Genomic DNA, 7,300 nt, shown 5'->3' with positions numbered 1-7,300 from the left:
AATTGAGGGGGACCCTCAAGAGGTGATGAGGCCACGTGCTCCTCCCACATTCATGAGGTGAAGGCTCTTGTCAAGGAGGCTTCGCCCACCTTGGGGAGGCTCTCTCCCATATGAGGACCCAGCCAAAAGGCCCTCACCAGACACCAGCACCAGACCCTGGGCTTCCCAGCCTCACAGCTGTGAGAAGTAAATGTCTGTTCTTCATAAATTACCCAGCCTCTGGCGTTCTGTTATAGCAACAGGGAAGGGACTATGACTGTTTCAACAAATAACCCAAGTAGAGGTGTTTTCATACCTTCTACAACATGAACAGTCCATATTTTTTTAAAAAATGTTGATATCATGTAAAAAAAGGGGGAAAGGCCAAAAACCTATTTCGGATTTAAGAAGACTCTAGAGATGTACAACTAAAGGGCAAGGTGAGATCCCATATTAGGGGAAAATGTCATTATGGAGACATCTGAGGGCAGTGACACAACGGGTCCATTTTATATCATATGTGATATTAACATGAGAGCATTAGACTGCTTGAATTTGATATTGCAGTTAAGAAATAAAATACTCTTGTGTTGGAGTTATCCCTGCTTAAGTATTTAGAGAGGAAGGGATAATGGTGTCTGCAATTTAGGCTCCATAATGATTCACAAAAAAATGTTGATAGATAAAAATGTGGTGCAGTGTGACAATTGATGGATCCAGATGAAGACATAGATGAGTGTTCACCGGGCAGTTCTTCCAGCCATTTCTGTCAATTAAAATATTTTTGAGGTTAAAAAATTATTTAAAAATGAACTAATCAACTAAATAGAAACCCAGAGAAAGACATCATTAGAAAAATGGACAAAAATGTTAGGATAAATGACCAACAAAGATTTGAAAGTGAGAATCGATGCCATTGGTCACTGGGGACAGAACTAACAGTGCAAAAAGGTAAATGAACCAAAATGCAGTCTGTAAAAAATTTTTAAAAAATAATAATTTTTTTAAAAAAGTAAATGAATTGAGCTTTGTTATGGAATGAAACCAGCAACGAAAATAACAGGTAATTGTTATATTTAACAATAGGGTGGAACTTGCAAACCTGACAATCAAGAGAAAAGCAAAACACCAGACAAAGGAGTCTCTCACTCCAATAACCTAAGACTTCCAGGGCGGGCAGAACTCACCCTGGGCACCCGGTGCCCAGGGGCTGCTGGGTACCCGCTGCTGCTCTGATTCACTGCCTGTTGCTCACCCCGGGGGTCACACTGCGCATCCAGCCATGCACTTTATTTACTTTTGCTTCTATGTGTTGGACTCCAAGAAAAGTTAAAAAATAAATAAACAGGAGAAGAATACAAAGGAAAAAAAAAAAAGTCCTGAACTCTTCAGAGAGAACTTTCAAACTCAAAAGAAGAGGGAGAGGCAGCTGCCGGCCTGTTCACTCTCACCCATTTCCTCTGACACCAAGTGGATCATCCCTGTGATCAGCTCTGGACTGGGAAAAGATGAGTCACCTGATGCAGCGGCAGAGCTTCAAGAGGGCTTTGAGCCGTCCCCACATGAATCGGAACCCGGAATTAGTCACTGACTATTAAAGCATGTAAGTGTTTGAATCAGTCGCCAACAAAATTAAACAAGCCCTATTAAAACATGTTTTGAAAGGGAATTTGTGCTTCGGATGTGCGTTCCAGGCAAAACGGGTGTGTCATCGGCTGCGTGGAGCGGGGGCACCGACAGGCTCCAGGGCTCTGCGCCAGTGGGGCTGAACGAACAGCCCAGCTGCCACCCTCCTGCATCGGGAGACTGCGGCCCTGAAATCCGAACCGCAATGTCACGGATTCTCTTTACAGCTGCGTTAGGGTCCTCTAGCTTGCTGTTTACCCTCAGCATGGGTAGCTAGTGACCGTGGAAAGTGGTTATTAATATGTCACACAGGCACGGTGCTGTTAATCTAAAAGAAATCACAGTGGAATTTAGGAGCATCCCCGCCGAGACCAGGCCTCCTGCCCGGTCTTGCCTTGGCCTTCTGCAGTCGGAGGACACGAAGGCTCAGAAGTGTCATCCAGGAAGGTCACCCAAAGGCTTGCCCAGCAGCAACACTTGATCGGGCCCCTGTAATTTGAAGTCCACTCAATGTCCAGAACCTTGACTGGTGCCCAGAGCTGCCCAGACTTCTCCTAAGTAAGTTCAGCAAAACCTGGAGTCTGTTCAAGGATGTCAGCCTACGAATTCACAGGAGCCTGGGCTGAATCTCATGAGCTGAGTATGTTTGTGGCCATCTGATCAATAAGTCTATCCTCAAACGTTCATGGGTGGGAACTTGGACCCAGGATTCAAAACGTAATGGCTTTTGGGAGGCCATTGGGTCATGTGAGGTCAGAGGCGAGGGCCCCACGATGGCATTGGTGGCTTTATATGAAAGAGAGAGAGCTCGTGCCCTTGCTCAGTCTTACCTTATGCCCAGCGCCCTGCTGTGTGCAGCAGCAGGAGCCCTCTCCAGACGCAGCCCCTGGCCCTGGATCTTCTCAGCCCCAGAACCATGAGCTGAGTGAGCTCCTGCCACCCTGTGATTGACGCGGTCTCTGGCACGCAGTTACAACAGAAAGCGACCAAGGCAGTGTGCTCCGCGGCCAAACTGAAAACCCTCACAGCCAGCAGAGCAGGGTTTGGATGTGGGCAGCGTGGGTCACGCTCCCCTAAAACTCAGAAGAAGGTTTGGATCTCTGTTCTGGGGTCTCCGGTTGCCTCCCATTGTCTCTCACTGGTGTCCACACGACCTCAGCTTCCTGGCCTGTCAAACGTAGATGTGCACCTGCCCCCAGGAGGACGGGGAGGGTGGGGGAAGAGCTGCGTCGGACACTGTTCACATGTAGGACCTTCTCACCTGGCAGCTGAGACCCACGAGGGTCCCACAGGTGGCATGGCCTGGCTTGGTGTTGTCCCATGACCAGGAGTCCCTCCCGGCGTCAGGCTCTCCCCGGGGGCGGTGCAGCCCCGGAGTCCCGGCCTTCCTCACTGCCCGCCCGGCTGCTGGTCGGCACCTCAGTTTCTCAGGATGGCTTTGCCCGTTCCCCTCCACTTGGCTGCACCCTGACGTGGCCGGCCTGGAGCTTACAGTTCCCGCTTCCTTGGGTCCCCTGAACTGTCTTTCTTTCACCCCAAGTCGTGTCTGAGCTTCTGCCCGTGTCAGAACTCTGGCAGTTGAGGCCAGTGTTAGCCCTTTCAAGCCCAGGTTTGCTGCATGTCAGAAGACTCTGGCCCTAATCTGCACAACCCCATCACAGCACGCAACCACAGACGTGGATGTAGCCCCGGGTCTGCAGGTTGGCTGGGTCAGCGTGCCAGGTGGCTCCACTCCATGTGTCTCTCCTCCTCCTCCCAGGGCCAGCTCGCTCATGCCTTGCCCTGGGCAATGGCAAAGCACAGAGCCACAGCAGAAGCACACAGGCAGCTCTGTCTCCTGCATCCACGCGTCTGCCAGCATCGCCTTGGGCCAAAGCAAGTCACATGCTCCCGCCCAGCACAGCACAGCATGCGGGGGTTTCCCTGCCCACGGACAGGGGCACAGAGAAGTCACAGTGTCCAGGACACAGACACTGGGAACCACGCTGCTGTCCGATTCAGTCTTATCTTTCTCAGAAGCGGGTTCAAATGTCCCGCCACCCTTCACAGTCCCCTTGTTGTCCCAGGCCCTATGGGTCCTTTCTACTTTTGCTCACGTCTCCCTTTCTCAGAGGAGACTTCTTTCACCCCCAAAGTAAGTGGGGCTCCCCACTTCTTCGCTCATTGTTCCCTGAAATGTGTCCTCTTAAAGCTTATTTCTAGGGTAAAAGGAAGTTAAATCTTGTAATCATAAATACCAAGAGCCTCCAAGGGCCTGAGGAGCCTCTGGTTCAAGTTTCTTGTTTTAGTGATGCATAATCTGGTCGCTCCTCATGCGACCTGGCCTGTCACATGATCAGGAAGGAGACTTCATGGACTGGGGCTTCAGTAGACAAATGGACAGATGTCCTGAGCACAAGGAAAATAATATTGTACAAGTAACCAAAGAAATGAAAGTAAAATGTGTGTGTGTGTAATATTATTGGCTGACTGTTACAGACACTTGGTAAACATCCAGCACATCTGGAATCTAACATAAAATGTGAAATAATACCAATGACTACCGTGCATCAGTAGTGCAACCAGCGTAGCCCAACAACGTGTTCATCTGACTACTTTCTGTCTTGGGAGGGTGAGTTTCAGCTCATCGGCAAGGTTTCTTGCCAGGGATGGAAAGAATGGAGCTGAGAGCAGCACAGACGGTCGATTGACAGACGACCAGGCAGACAATCCATGTTGCTAAGAAACCCCATCCTTGAAGGCAACTTACACCCCCGAAAGCCTGCAGCAGTATTTGCAAGGAGACCCACATGAGGGCCTGCCCCAGGCAAAAACACCAGCTGGGAGCAGTGAGCAGGAAGGTGAAATCCAGGGAAACCCTGAATAAACCTTTATTTTTGCAGGCTTCGAGTTACCTGCTTTTATCACCAACCTTAGAAATCATGTGACTGAGTCGAGTATCCTATTAGTTTTGCTATAGAAATCACCTCTGATGCACCGTCACTATGGTAACAATCATTTAAGTTGTTGTTCAGGAACTTGGAGGCCATTTTTATCTATCTCAATCTGTTGAGACCACTGACCCTTCATCTGGGCCTGTTCAAGTGTCCCGTAATTGAACTTCTGATGTCAGAGGGCTGAAACTCCACCCTCAGAGAACACTAATACCACCTTCTGAACACAGGTCCTATGAAGAGCCATGAGGTTGGATCACACACTCAAAGACCACGCATTACTTCACTTTTCCTTACCTCCAATCACCTCTCCCGTGCCTTAGACCACCCTGCTTTTTGATCCCATAGATTCCTCTATCCCTTATCCTCAGGGATTTGGACTTGAAATCTGGGACTCCTGCCTCCTTATGACTGGCACCTCATGAATTAACACCCTCTTTTGCAAAGCTGGTAGTTTTGATTACTGGTGTTCTGTGCAGTGGGCACCATAGGCCTTGTTTTTACCAAACCCAGGTAGAGGAAGTGGAGATTCCCAGCAAAAGTTATATGAGGAAGCAAGCTCCTAACCCTGCCTATGGAAACCTGTAGAATGAAATCAGTGCAAATTCATAGGAAAGACAAAGCTGCCCGCCCTCATCCAGCCAGGCTGAGGAGAGACGCTGCAGGCTACCAGGTGCGGCAGCCTCGATGTTGACACAATTAAGCAGTAATCGTCGTCAACCCTGGAGGACAGGCCAGGCTGCACAGACGAGATGGAGAGTGTGGCTAGTGTCCTTCTCATTAGACACTTTGCAGGAGGTGATGCTACCCTTCCAGGAAAAGACCTTCCTGTCCCATAGGAAGTCATGAGCTGACCAAGAGGCTCAGCTCCGGGCAGGGCCTTGGGTCAGGGGCAGAAAGGCGAGTGCCCTGTGGTTTACATCACAAGATGGCCAGGGGCTTGAGACTCTTCTCATGTTTGAACCAATAAAGATTCAGATCCCCAAAGCTGAGCTTTGGACAGTGCACAAGAAGAAACGAGGGTTAGCTGAGAAACTCAGCCCTCTTAGGAAGAAGGAACGAGAAGTGCATCCGTGAACGGACGGACAGGAGACCAGAGTGGAGTGGGGTCCCCTGCAGGAGGGGGTTCCGGAGCCGGGACCGAGGAAGGCAGCTCAACACCGAGTCTTGGCCACGCCCTGGGGCACACCCGCCCCGTCACGCCGAGGGTTGGGAGCGTCCTTGCCCACACCAACATGGGCTGCATCGTTCTCTGAAATGTCTTCTTACTTGATCAGGATGTCCAGAGGGCCGCTTTTTAATTCTCACATGCTGTTGTCCATGGCTGGCCGGATTGGCTAGACCCATTTCCTGCTCTTACCTCCACTGCCCAATGCCAGCGTGCAAATCCAGCAAGTAGCCTGCCGGTGCCTGTGAGTCTGTTGTCACAGAGGAAGGAAGCCAGGGAGCGGCGGGGGGAGGGAAGGAGAGAGGAGCGGCTCCGAGGGCTGACTTCCAGAAGCCAGGTGTGGGCGCCTGGGGGTCGTTTTCATAAATATCAACAGGGCATCTCCCGGCTCCTTTCCTGACCACTGGTCGAACTCATCCTTGGAAACAGCTCAGGGCAGAGCAGACCTAGAGGCCTACCGAAGACTCCAGAGTCCCTGACTTGACTGCAGGATGCACTGCCACCGTACAGGTTTTCTAGAAAACTGTTCGAGTGGATGCACCCTTAACAATCCTCACCAACCTTCTACTTCATGCACTTGGAAGGCTAAACTCTCTGATGAGACATCACTGTTGCAGAGACTCGTGTGTGTGTGTGTGTGTGTGTGTGTGTGTGTGTGTGTGTGTGTTTTCGCACACACAAACCTGCCTGGTTCATGTTTCAGAGTCTCAAATGTGCCGCGTCCTTCTCCCCACCTGGGTTTAGGCCTGAGCACCGGCCTCTGCCCTGTCGCTGCGTCCTGCCCGGGCCCCACCACGCCTGCTCCTCCTCGCTGCACGCTGCTTCCTGAGCTTCCACCGCGTTCCCTGTGTCCTGCACACTCTGGGCACATCTACGACTGTCAGAACCACAAATGACTCTCAGGTCTGCATTTTAACCTCTCGCTTTCTATAAGCTCTTATGTTTTAACTTTGTATTTTTCTACTTGCCCCCTACCAGTGCAGCCAGGTGCCCACCTGCCCCTCCCCAGACCACCTCACCTACGAAGGACTCTCTGCCGGACTGCAAATGGGAAGCCGGATGTTCGGCCTCCTCAAACCTCGTCCACCTTAGTCTCCTGCCTTAATCAAGGGCCCATCCCCAGCCAGTGTGCCCTGGAAACCTGAGAATCCTGCGGAATCCTCTCTCTCCCTCACCTCCTGAAACCTCATTAGCACCATCTCCAAATCCCTTTAATACGTCCCTTCCACACCTCCCTTGCCTGGACGGACTCAGGGACATTTGAGGTCCTCCAACCCCAAGTCCTTCCCCCTCGGAGCCATCCCCTCACTGTTTTCCAGGAAACCTTTCTTGAATTCTGGTTTTGTTTTAGAACCTTGCCCCACATGCTCCCCACCCACAGGCCTGAGTCCTGGTCCCCATGTGTCCTCCTGTCTGCCTGTCTCCTCGCTGTTCCCACTCAACCTGACACATGAGTGGCTCCTCTCTACCAGCTTCCCTCCTGCCCCATGTCTTGTCCTAAGGTGGCCCTGCTGCCCAAACAGTGCCCCGCCTCCACCTGCAAGTCCCGCCTCGCCCCCACGGAGCCCCACCTCGGTGCTTCGCTTCTGTTCAG

At 51.3% G+C, this 7,300-nt stretch overlaps 1 long non-coding RNA gene across 1 annotated transcript in view; it reads right to left on the bottom strand.

Moving 5' to 3' along the window:
- Positions 1-200: 200 nt before the first annotated feature.
- The window catches only part of LOC124980364 (uncharacterized), a 45,126-nt gene continuing 38,026 nt past the window's right edge, over positions 201-7,300 (bottom strand). The window contains exon 4 of the long non-coding RNA XR_007107789.1: positions 201-745. This is a non-coding gene — a long non-coding RNA (uncharacterized LOC124980364). The remainder of the gene's footprint in view (positions 746-7,300) is intronic.

The sequence above is a fragment of the Sciurus carolinensis genome, chromosome 3, assembly GCF_902686445.1.
Source record: "Sciurus carolinensis chromosome 3, mSciCar1.2, whole genome shotgun sequence".
Lineage (NCBI taxonomy): Eukaryota > Metazoa > Chordata > Mammalia > Rodentia > Sciuridae > Sciurus > Sciurus carolinensis.
This window is presented reverse-complemented; position numbering and strand designations above follow the sequence as displayed.